The following is a 13,066-nucleotide window of genomic DNA, read 5'->3' on the forward strand; positions in this document are numbered from 1 at the left end:
AAAAAATTCATATAGTATCTTTTACGTCTTTACGATGATTCAATAATTTTGTATGAATTTTATTTTAAACACGAATCTTATTAATAGCTCTCTCCTCGCGTTACTTATTAAATGACTTATAAGAAGAAATATGAATCCGACAATCCATCAGAGAAGAGAGAGAAATTTAATCACAAGAGGTAACGTCACTATTTCGACATATAGATTCGACGATAGATGATGACTCGGGATTATGTTTGGAGACTGGGTATTAATCCAACCGGTGCACACGACGCATTCTCTGGATGTCAATAAAAGAATAAAGAGGTAGAATCGACTTTGCTTGCCTCATACTGAGATATCGACTTTGTCCGCAATATCCGGCGCAGATATTTTGCAACGGTCCGAGTATGTTTCACTCGATTCTTTATCCGAAAGCGATTTCCGAAGATCCCCAAAGGCAGAAATGAAGTCAGTCTTTTTTAGAATGATACACTGTAAAAAATTTAATGTCCCAGAAAGTCCACTCTAAATTTTGTGTTAAAATAACTCATGCATTGTGTTATTTTTTACATTTAGAAATGTTATATCGACTAAAATAACATTTCTAAATGTAAAAAATAACACAATGCATGAGTTATTTACTGTGTATATCCATACAAATTGTAGAAACTGAATTCTGTTTTGTTCTTTTGTTAACGGCATCCGTCAATAATTGGTTAGTTTATAACGAGAAGGAATCTTCTAAGAATAGTAAGTTCTAACAATTATAAGTTATCTAATGTACCAAACGCTATGTACGATGTGCATATTGCATATAGGTATATGATTTATTTTTAAATCATTCCTATATGATTTCTGACAATCTTAAAATAATCTGCTTTCCTTTGAATCTTCAATAAATAATTCAATTATTACAACTATGCATGATTATCTAGTCATGCTGTCTATCCATCCCTTTCACTAAAATAATCGAAACGATCAGTTTAAATGTACTGTAGGTAAACTTTTAATATCACTTAAAATCGCTATTTTGACCGAGAGAAATTCGAAGTTATTTCTAATTTCTCACGACATTAATATCATCGATATAAATATCTCTTCGTACGTGTAATAGGCTGATTATGTATGTACTGCATGCACGCCCGAGTGCACCCGCGGAATGACGAATATCGCACGTTGGTGAACGTGCGAATTCCCCAATTTTCATTTAAGCTTCTAATGCGGTATATTATGCACCAATCGGTCATCGTCATCGGCGCGCATATGCACATCGCTCTCGCGTTTAGGAGCGCGTTTTGTATACCGTTCTGCCAACGGAACGCGCTTGCCAGTCGGTCCGACAGCCACCGCCGCATCTATTAGTCAATGGCGAATGAATATTTGATAGCGAGAGTTATGGTCCGATCAAATTCCAGCTCCGTGTACACCCGCTGCTTACGGATATTTTATGTACATGACCGGTTGATATATATAGGATGTATCTCTTATTTACGGCCAGATGCGGATCGACGTTCGCGAACGATATTTCCACACTTCGTGAAAATTTCCCACTTGTCTGAGTTTATTCACGCTGTATTATATCAGACATCCGGAGAAAAACGATGTATTCTTTACAAGTATTTATGTATACGAAATATTCTATAATCTTCGATTTTAATTTCAGCAACAGGTTCCTCAGAAATAAGCTCGAAAATCGATTAGCTCATATAAAATATAAATACGAAATTCACGAAAACAAAGCTTCCTCTATGAGGAAGCAAAATGAAGTCAGTATTTTTGTATTTTGGATAATTTCGAGAGGAATTAATTGTTGTAATTTGTATATTAATATACGTGTATAGTGTAAGTGTATATACTTTGTATGTCCTACAAACGGTAAGCTTTTACTCATAGAAGTTTATAAGCTATCATCAATGATCGTATATGATTAGTATTCACGGTATAGAAATCGTATATGAATAATATTTAATAAGACGGTTCAAATATGAAACAGTTTGCAAAGAGATAAATTACAACATCTCTTTTTCGAATGAAAACGTTTATTAAATATTCTTAATAGAAAATTATTTAATGGTCTTCAAAGACATTTGCGCGGCTTTCGCTATGCGCAAATTAATACGCAATGAAGATGCATTACAGAAATACATATTCCACATCGGACTACGATCGATTCATTAGTAATACGGCATAATTTAATTTCATAACATTTCTATCTTAATGTACATCTCTAACATTGCGTTATAATATTTATTACGGAAAATATATTTACATTTATAATCATAAAAGATATTCTTTGATATTCGAACTGCGTTTCTGACAAGCGACGAATTAATTGATCAGCACGATAGTCAATCATTCCAGAGTACGAAGCGAAAGCGTTTAAAACTTATAGACTCCTGGAGTGACGAGGAACAATCTCACGGATTAACGCTACGTTGCGTAATAGAAGATACGCTTTAAGTGAGAGATCTCGCGCGCCCGATTGCAACACCATTGTTATTGCTACATTGTTTCGCTAAAATTAATGGACCGGCCGTGCTCCTTCTCTCTACGATTTAACGATCTTATCTACGTCTCGAAAATCTCTAAATGTATTTCGCAAGATCAATTTTGACAAAACTTCACGAAACAGTTTTGGCAGAAGAAAATCGTGTGTAATTATTTCGTAATGTATAACCATGTATTTTTTATAATACATGCCTTTTTTATTATATATGGATATATGAGATATGGAATCGGACAACACTAGATCACAATGCGCGTTAAATTTTATATATGGGTCACGCGCGCGCATAATATTTAAATGATTTTCACAGAGTACAAAGAGTAATGATTTCTGTCAACAATACAATCGCTATGTTATCGCCGGCGACGATACGATAACAGTTAAACGCGTACAAAGCGTAAAGTCGCTACGGCTGACCACAACGTCGGCCATTACTACTTGAATTGATACGCCGTCGCGCCGTGTGGCCATTCTTCCTTACACATACCGGCCCTTTTGTTTCCCTTCATCCATTACCTGAGACACTCCGCGAGGAGACGAGGAAAACAGAAGCACGTGTATACGTGCATATGTGTTAATGAATGTATACCGTTCGCGCGCGCCCGATGCACGTGTCTCTTTGAACTTGCACATGCATCGAATTCGCACGTACGGAACGCGTCCAGAATATCACCGAAATATTTGGCGAAGATATGAAATGCATTTTTATATAATAACTTTTCAAATGTTGAGGTATTGCATCATCTTAAAAGTCACAAATCGAGATATCACTCGGAATGAAAACGGATACAATAAAGAGTAAGTGAAACAAATGACTCCTTTGAAATTGAATGTCTTTTAAAACTCTAATAAAACAGCCACACTTTCTCTGCTTTAAAATTATTATTAAACTTTTCTATATAATTCTATAAAACGCATTTCGATATTATTCTGTAAACACTCCGTGTACGTGCCGCCGTATCCACGGCACGCTTTGGCCTTAGCTATTTAGTCATCGCGCGTGACCCGACTGGCGAACCAGCTTCTAGTCCGGCACTCAAAGGGAAAGCCGAACGAAGCGAGCGAGATAAGAAAGCGGATTGCGAGGAGGACTGGAGGAAAAAAATCCGGAGGAATATACGACGACGGGGCGAAACGAAGTGAATGTAACCGGGCAGTCGCGGACTTTATCGGCCGCCTCTCTCTCTTTCTCTCTCTCTCTCTCTCCGAGTTTGTACACCGTCGCTTTACCGTCACCATTCTTGCAAGTTGACGCTGTCGGTCCTCTCGAATCGCTTCTCTCTCATCGCCTTCCCTTTCCTTCTTCTCCTGCGGCCCTGAGACGACGCCTGATTGAACGGCTTTGTCGCGACACAGAGGCACGTCGTCCCGTTGCGGTAAATACATTTCCCGGCAAGTTCGAGCAGATTTTCGACAAAACGGTTGCGTCAGATAATACGGCATTTGACGTACACATAACGCGCCCCGCTCGATCGCTATCGACAGCTAGTACGTCTACCGGATATTCCAGAGAACCGCCGAATTTCGCGAAAAATTAACTAAACAGTAAAATTTTGCAACGGCGATCTGTCCGACAACGCTTTTCGATCTTCGGAGAAAAAGAAACGACAGGTTGATCATTATAATCGTGGATACATGATTGTATCTTACCACTCTTGTTCTTTTACCTCTCACAATTTTATTGGCCATTCCGCAAATCCCTTATGCAATATACAATAACAATGCAGCAGCGAGTTTACGACTCCGTTGCGACAAGTCACCTTGTTCTCGCCGCCCATCGTATGACACGCGAAATCGGCAGGCGACGACAAATTTTCGTCGAGGCATTACGTGCGGCATGAACGGTAATATTGAGGCTTAGCGTGTTCTCCAATGGATTCGGCATACAAACTGGCGGTGCGACATTTACGCGGCATTTAACACCCTGTGTTTCTAAACCAATGTCAGTAAGGCAAGTGTAAGTGGGTCGTGTAAGCGTTACAATTGCGCGGCCGGACACGGAGAGGTTTAACCCATTACACCGCCTCGAAATAACTATCGAGCGTCTTGGGCGAAACTGAGTTAAGTATTTCCACGTAACGCTCGTTAACGCGCGTTGCCGTTAATCGCGCGGTCATCTAGCCACCAACGTCCAGTTAATCGAAACAATAATTTGTAATTATCACGTTATTCCTGTGAACGTTTGATTTATAATTATTGATGTGTTACGAAATGTCAATAATTAATTTATACTTACCGTATTATTACTGTGAACTGTTTGATTTATAATTATCGCGATTTATAATTATTGCGCTGTGTTTCGCAAATGTTCCGTTTTAAATTATTATGAAATTATTATCGCTTACAGATTATTTAAGTGTTCAGTTATACCAATATTTCGCAACGTTTGTTGTTCGCCAAATGATGGAATATTTAATCATTGCGCGCAATAAACAATCTCACGCACCTTTCCTCGCTCCCTACTTTTCTAACTCGAGTCGCACCGGAGGATGATTTAGCTTTGAAACATCGAAGCGACTTGACGAGATTCAATCGATATCAGGCGCATGCGGAGAATGGCAAAGTCTTGCGTAATAATACCAAATCCCGTAAAAGCGGAAACTGCGGGAGATAGTACATCGCACATACATATCGAGCTCTTTTTTCTCCCTTACGTTACAAATTCAGTTTCATCGAGTCGTAAGCTCTCGCGAAATGAGCGATTCGCTGATATTGCCGCGAAATCGCGACAATATCGTGTGCGATGGAGCGAGTCGTCGTCACACGTGACTCGGATTTACGGATGGCGCTTTTAGCTTGTCTCTCCATTTTTCTGGTCGCGAGCTCGGATTTGCGAGGGGAGAACGGAATGTGCCTGGTGGCCGCCGTGAAGGCGGAGAGGGAACGAGACAAAGAGCCGTCGTTCGACGTGAAAGAGAAAAAGAGGGCTTGTTGTAACAGCAGGCACTGACTTTATCGGGCTTTCGAGTTTATATATTTTTCTTTTACAAGGGGTTGCCGCCCCCGCATTTTCACGCTCTCGAACCCGTACCCAACCTTCCCTCTTCTCACTCTCGACAACTTTCTCTCTCTCTCTCTTCCCTTCCCCCTGCAGCCTGCTGCACCACCGCCGACACTTGCATTCACCGGCAGCCGCCCCATTTCGTGCACTGCGCATTCATTTCAAGCCCCACCCCCGCCGGGCCCTCCTCTCTATCGCGCACCCCTATTTCGCACTTAGAAACCTCTCTCGACCACTCTCTCCATCGGTTATTTATTTGCGATAGTACGTACTTTTTACACCGCTAGCCGCTATCGTGTCGGGACCCTTTGTTCCCTGGAGCCACCCCGGTGCGCGATTCCTTCCTCTCTCTCTACGGGAGGTTGAAAAGTGGCGGAGGTGTACGAAACGTTGCCCAATGGCCGTTACCAAGGTGTATCGTGAAGATGGAAAAATAATGATTTCCGTGGTACCCCGTGTTATCGAGGAACACGGTCATCAAGGCTTTATTTGATGTGTTTCTCCCTTTTTTCTGTCTTTTTTCTTTTGTCTTGAACGTCGTATGATAATGCAGCTTCCCGTTCCCAGCCTTGATGGTGGCTTTATCGAACCCGCTCATGAGCTTCGCTCAATTAGCTTCCCCTCGATGCAGCGACAAAAGTGTAACGACGCGTGTCCAACCATTTCCAAGCCAGTTTGTGCCTCGATTCTTGCATTTTATTTTTTTCTATCTCAAGCTCTTCCCTCATTTGTCCGAATATATTTATCTCGAAACGTGAAAAAAAAACGAAATGTATCTTTATTAGAATTTGATGGAAAGAAATCGACAGACTCCAATACCGCAATAAAGTCGGGGATACAAATGTAACGACGTAACTTAAATGCATATCATTAAATCGTAACGGCCGTACTTATCTCACGTACCCGAACCAATGTAGGTCTTAAAGGGCCGATTAGCGGGTCCAACTAATTGGGAAAACCACCCCTCCGTTTTCGCAGGGAGAACAGAAACGGCTGGACAGCGCGCGCACACAAACGCAGGCTCGCTCTCTCGAGCCGGTAACAACAGGAAGATTAATCGCTTTAATTTCCGAGACATGATTAATCATAATTAACAGCTTGCGTTGGTAGCAGCCCCGCGGTAGGGTGAGAGAGACGCCGAAAGAGGGAGGTTGAGAAGCACGAGCGAGGTGAAGCGGTATTGCGGAGAAACTGTGACAGATAATATCGAAATACACGTGAGATTAAAGATAAGGCCCGAATTTGAAGGTAACGTACTAGAGAGCAAGCAAGGGAGAAACTCTTAGCTTTCTTCGCAATATATTAGCTGACATTTATCACGAATTTCTATAATTTCATTCATCTATACGAAAATTTCGACGATTTTGAGATGAATGAGATTAATTTAAAATTAATTTTTTCTCGAAAAAGTTTGTTCAATATTGCTTATCGCAATTTTCTAATCTTGAACGTTAGACGCACGCATATACAAGTATACAGCACACAGAACATACGCGTACACATAGCGGTAATTAAATCTTAGTTTGAAATTTTGCTAAGGCAAAATCCATCAAAGATTATAGAGGAGTGTCTCATCATCTATAAACCGTTTGCTTATTGTCTGCTTCTCTTGGACTAATGGCGCGCTGCGAATCGCTATTGTTGGAGGAAGTAGAGCATACGTTTTACGCGTTGCGGAGGTCTCGCGTTGCCGCGCGAAATCTTTAAGGTATTCTCATACAATAGAACATCGTGTAAAAGTTACGCGAAGCCCCGGCGGCTCTACGCCCGCGAATCCTCAAACGCAGTGGCAGACTTACGTTTAAATATTCAGGTCTAAAGATGTAAAATTATGCCGCGGAGAACGTGAACTGTACCCAAAGCGGAGTAAGACTTAAGACATTGACTGGAACGGGAAGCAACTTTGAAAATTTCGTATTCCCAGGGAGTCTTAGTGTATATCCGCCTTTTAGGGAGAAGTACAAGACAAACTTGAGGCAGAGGCTGCCTTGTCTGTTTGCTTCAATAATGTCGTATTAACATATGAAAATAAAAGTAAGATATGGCGTACAGGATAATGTCAGAGAAATGTATGAAACTTTGTACCAAGAGATTCCTTAATCAACGTAGATTTTATAATTTGTTGGGGCGAGAGTTTGATCAAATGTCAATTTTATTTCAATCCTTTATTAAATTTCTTAATAATTTAATCGGATTGCGCAAATTATTTCGCTAAAATCAGATTCTCATAAAATTAAATAAAGAATATTATATATTTTTTGACAATTTTTTTCTGTTTCTACAAATTTAATTTCCAATCGTGTATAATTAAAATATTATTGATACATCGAAATTCTTGTAATGTCAACGAATTGTACTGGATTGTTATAATAATACAGATAAAATTCGAGAAAACAATCTTGTTATCAGAGAATGACGTTTCGAGGGAGCGCGATAAGTGGCTATTAACTGTCGGAATTGTTTATAGTAATTGCCGAGAAAAAAACACAAGTAAGAGAACGCGAGAGGAGAAAGGAAGGAGGGAGCGATATAATCCGACGAAAGGAGGTCAAGAGCCGGTTGGTTAGAATGAATAATATCCCGACACATGCGGCGAACAGTTTCAACCCCGCGGCGGTTCATTTAGCACGCTCCGCGCTCCCTTCTCGCATCTCCCTTTTCCGCCCGACCACCCCGCGCGCGAGAAGGCAGTGTTTTTCGCAAATTAAGAGATTCGCAATAATGGCCTTAATGGTAGCCGTAAGACTAGCAGCTGAAAATTACGTTGCCACTTAAACGCGATTATTTATTGCCTAATTTACTATTACTGCCGACAGGACGGCCCCGTGTACTTCGGTGTACCGACTCGTTATAGCATTATGGCTCGTTGTGTGCCCATAATTAATTTTTTCCTACCTTCGTTCTTTTCTTCCCTCCTTCCCCCCTCCCACCCTCTTCCGTTCGTCTCTCGATTCGCCATGCTGGCTGGCGTTTAAAACTGCGAGAGATGCATGGGAAATTTTACGGAACCAATTAACCTTAAGTAATCGCGTAGAAAAAAGGTATACGCGGATACGTGTTAGCAATAACGTTTATCCCCCTCGATATTAAAATCCACGAAGCTTGAAGTTATTCGGAATATTTCGGCGGCACGGAAATACTTTTGTCTCGGCCGGATCATGCGGTGATTTGTGTGCGGAACCACAAGCGGAGATTACAATTTAAAAAAGGTTTTGAGAGGCGAGAAAAATCGGCAGTTAGGTAATAAAAGCTTCAAAATCTCAACGCCGGACTAAGATGACGAGGATCAGAGGCGTTATATGAAGTCTTAAGCTCTCGCCGGCGAGAGAGTCTTTGGGGTGGCTGCTGATACTGCTGCTGCTACTGCTGCCCGATCGGAAAGTATTTCTCATTTAGCCTTTCAGGCTGCTCTCAGGATTACCCCTCGACCGATCCCACTTTCCACCGCCCACCGCCAACCCCCTCTCCCACGCTTGCACACGTCTACCGAAGACATCAATAACGCCAGCTCCAAAGTTTTGCCCCGCTTCAAAGTGTTTCTCCTACCTTCTTCTCACCTCCCACTCTCTTTTTCCTGCATTTTTTATAGCTCACGTCCGATGGTCCGGGAAGCAATGAACTTTGCTCAAAAAATGACAAACGAGCGCGCGCAAGAAGTGGCGGAAAGCCGCGGGGAACGGAAGCGACAGCGCAGCTACGAGGCGGAAATCTGTCGGGTTTGTTTCTATCGGGATCCACCATAACATGAAATTTCCTGGATAATCTTAGCTACGTTCTCGAACGAATTAATATCGATCACTTACGAATTTTCATTTATCTTATTTTTGGGGAATTTATCCAAGCTTTCGCGCGATTAAAAATTCTCCTTTATAAAGGTAAAAATTTGATCTTGCGTGCTATTTTGTGTTCTTTACAGAACGGACCGCTACCGTTCGCATTTACAACCACGCGAAAGTAGGTCGCGAAAGGGAGAAGGATAAGAAATACCGGCAAGACCGACATCCGAGCTAACAAGGGGCAGTCGGATGAGAGGCCGGGCGTTCGAAAAGAGAAACGAAGAATCGGAAAGAGCGGTTCAAGGCATTGCATCAAGTAGATCAAACATTTTCTGTTGCCTGCCCCCCTCAGGAAACCATGGAGAACTGTGGAAAGTCCGAAGGAAAAAAATCTCTTAACCAAATGACGCGAAAGAAAGATCCGCAGCGGCAAAAGGGAAAGAAGGAGCAAAGGGGGTAGTGGACAGGAAGAAAAGCTCTCTGAAATTTTAAGTCCCTCCGAAAAGGGCGGCCGATAAGAGGTGGGGACGAACATGCTCGCGGCAAGAGCGGGGGCAAATAAAAAGTTCTGCAAATTTGAGTGGTGGTTTTAACGCCGATATACGAACCACCGTGGCTGACCGCCGATAAAACCGCTCCCCCGATCCTCCTGCCCCGCAGGCCGATGCCGAAGGCGATCCCGGTTGCGATCGATTGTAATTAAATGGAAACGCTTTTACGTCCACGATGGGCTCGTTACGCTTATCGCTCCATTTTCCTCTTTTTTTTTTGTCGCGAAATAATATTTTAATTATTACAGCCTCATTCAAGCGCGGATTTAGCGGCGATAAAAGCTTCTTGCTGAAACAACGATTTCTTAACGCGAAAGATAAAACTCTCGCCTTAAATATATAGTGCAAATCTGTGCAAAACTTTTTTTCTGTTATTTTGAAGTCATTGCAATTTTCGCAAGCGTCATGTGTCACAAAAATATCGCGTTTTTTAAACGCTTTTTATTTTTTAACAACTAAATTGTAGCTAACGTTAAGCAAAGCTGGGTAGAATCCAACTTTAATCGCGAGAGAATGCTTCACCGAGATAATTCCAATAAAAAATAATGTTATACATAAACATATAAATAATTGACATGCAAAGTGAATCGATAGTTGCGCGCAAGATAAAATAAAGAATGTTGATAATGACGAACAAAGAGAAGTAAAGAGTATAAAAATAACAAAAGTTTGTTTTAAAAACCGATAAGTTCTTCACAAGGCTCGCAAGAAAAATTTACTCTGCAATCTCGATTTACTCTTTCAGTACAGAAATCAATCGTTGAAGGTTGTGCGATTCCTGGCTCATCATGTATATCATTTGATCGAGAAAAATGCATTAACATATATATACATTTTATATTTTTACACAAAATCAAACAGTTTTATTCGGTAAAATTGCATTTACCGAGCATAGCGGCATGACTGCATATTATAGCGTCGCGCAACATGGCATGTTTTACATTATTTTTCTGTAACGTGACATCGTTTTCTCCTAACTATCGTGTGCACGGTCATTACATTAATGTTATGTAATTACTAACGGTGTATGCACCACGTGATATCTGGAAATGTAACCGTATATTCTTATCGAGAAAAGCATCTCGGTATACTTTGTGCAATACAACACGGACATGCATATTGATACATTTTCTCTGTGAACATTTCATTTCATCAATTTAATGGTAAAAATTCTACATGTGGGGTCTGCGTATGTCCAGGATTAAATCAATTTAAGTAACTTGAAATTAATTTGAAGTTCTGTATTTCTTATTGAGGATCAAACACACTCGCGTCGCCCAGACGCCAAGATCAAACGATTTTATTTTTCTATGAAGATTACATAATTCCGCAACATAATTTTTCAGCTGACACCTTTCACCGACATTACATATATGTTGGTATCGGCAACGGCTGCCCAAGATCCGGCGGATCCATGTTTCCGGCAAGTAGTAATACCGCAAATGCGGTCAGCCGCCAGTCCAGATTCTGATGGAAATCGTCGGCCGCAAATCCTGATTTCCACGAGAATCGCGAAACACGTCCGACATTCTCGATGAGAAATCGTAGAATTTACGCGTCCGCCACCGCCGCCGCCGCCGCCGCCGCTCCATCGCTTACATTAAATTAAAAGCTTAATTAACTGCGCACTGCAAGTGGCAATCAATAGCCGACGGAATTCCGTAATAAGCCGCTGCTTTATTAATTCACACACAAGAACGGAAATAATGTCAGCAGTTAACGAGAGAGACGCGTGTGATAGGTGCAGGGGAAAAATAGAATTTTCCAGGCAGCGAATATGATCTAGACTAGAGAAAAAAAATCAAACGCACAAAAATAACGTGGTACCACCATATCCTTCTTTTATCTAAATTTTTAGACAAATTTTCTCACGTTATAGGTCTTCAAGAATTGCTGTATCGCTTCTATAAGTGAATATTTACGTAATTAAATGCTAAACGATCGTGATGTCGAGTTATCGAACGCAATGATAAAAAAAACTAGCGGCAATGGCTGCACGTGTTGCAACGATACTTATATACAGATCGTCACGCACGATTTCAATCAAAATAACCGCGCTGTCAGCGCTGTCACCGTCGTCCGCGTGTGTGCGAGCAAATATCCATTGCAAAAGTTGACCTCGCGCGACAAGCCGATGCGTGACCTACTGACGTCAACCGTCGACATCGCTGTTGTTTTCAGAGATGCCGAGGCGTGTGACTAGTTTTACGTCATAACTTCTCGTTATCTCGGGCGATATTCAGAACAAATTTACTCATATCTGCGCATTTTTTTCCGCTCAGAGTTTATCAAGACCCCCCCTGAATACGCCTGACATAAAAATAGAGATGGACATTGGTTGCCGCAAAATAGAACGCTCTGTCGTAATTTAATAGCACGAATCTATCTTAATAACATGTTTTTAGTCAAATTATAAGAATCTATAAGTAAATTGTAAGTCAGGTATTTAAAAAAAAAACAGACGCTCGTTACGTGTAAACACAAATTGAGAGAATCGAGAGGTCAAATTCGAGCAGAAATAAATGTTGTTATAAGTTATGAAAATATTTTATTATTCAAAGATCAATAAAGCATTGTGGACGACGTTTCGATCTTACTTGGTCTTCTTCAGCACAATGAATAAATTACATAAATACGCAAATTTTAAGTCCATAGTATAAAACGAAAAGAACTATAATATAAATATAAAGTGACGAAAATTGAAATATAATAAATTGTTGACATTACGATTTGTTGAAGTTAATCTAGCAAAGTGCACGCGGCAGAGAGAGATAGATATTCAGATTAAATATTCTTCCATTTAAAAACCAGATGCGAGATGCTCTACTTATTGTTATATAAAAGCAGGGCAAAAGTGCGAAATTTAGGCGCATTCGCGCAAGCCTCACCTGCTGTGTCAATAGCGATAACGATGTATGTACCGATTATGGCAACCGTTTTATCGCTGAGAGCGCGCAGATTCTTCGGGCGATAAATTATGTATGAGGGCTGTCGCGAAGCTTATACCGGGTGAAGGGTAAAGGACAAAGGGCGAGGGGTAGTACATACGAGACACGAATACATATTTATTCATTCAACGGGCGCATATTTTTTTGCATAATGCAGTCTGCGGTGCTCCGATCGCGTCGACGCGACGTCGCCCTGAAATATCGGGAGTAATTCCACTCGCGAAGGAAAAGAAAGAAAAAAGAAGAGGGGAGGAAGAAGAAAGAGGGCGAAAGCGCGACGTTTCTTACCGTGTAACGCGGAA

This window comes from Temnothorax curvispinosus, unplaced genomic scaffold, assembly GCF_003070985.1.
Source record: "Temnothorax curvispinosus isolate PA1 unplaced genomic scaffold, ASM307098v1 QBEX01000258.1, whole genome shotgun sequence".
NCBI classification, from domain to species: domain Eukaryota; kingdom Metazoa; phylum Arthropoda; class Insecta; order Hymenoptera; family Formicidae; genus Temnothorax; species Temnothorax curvispinosus.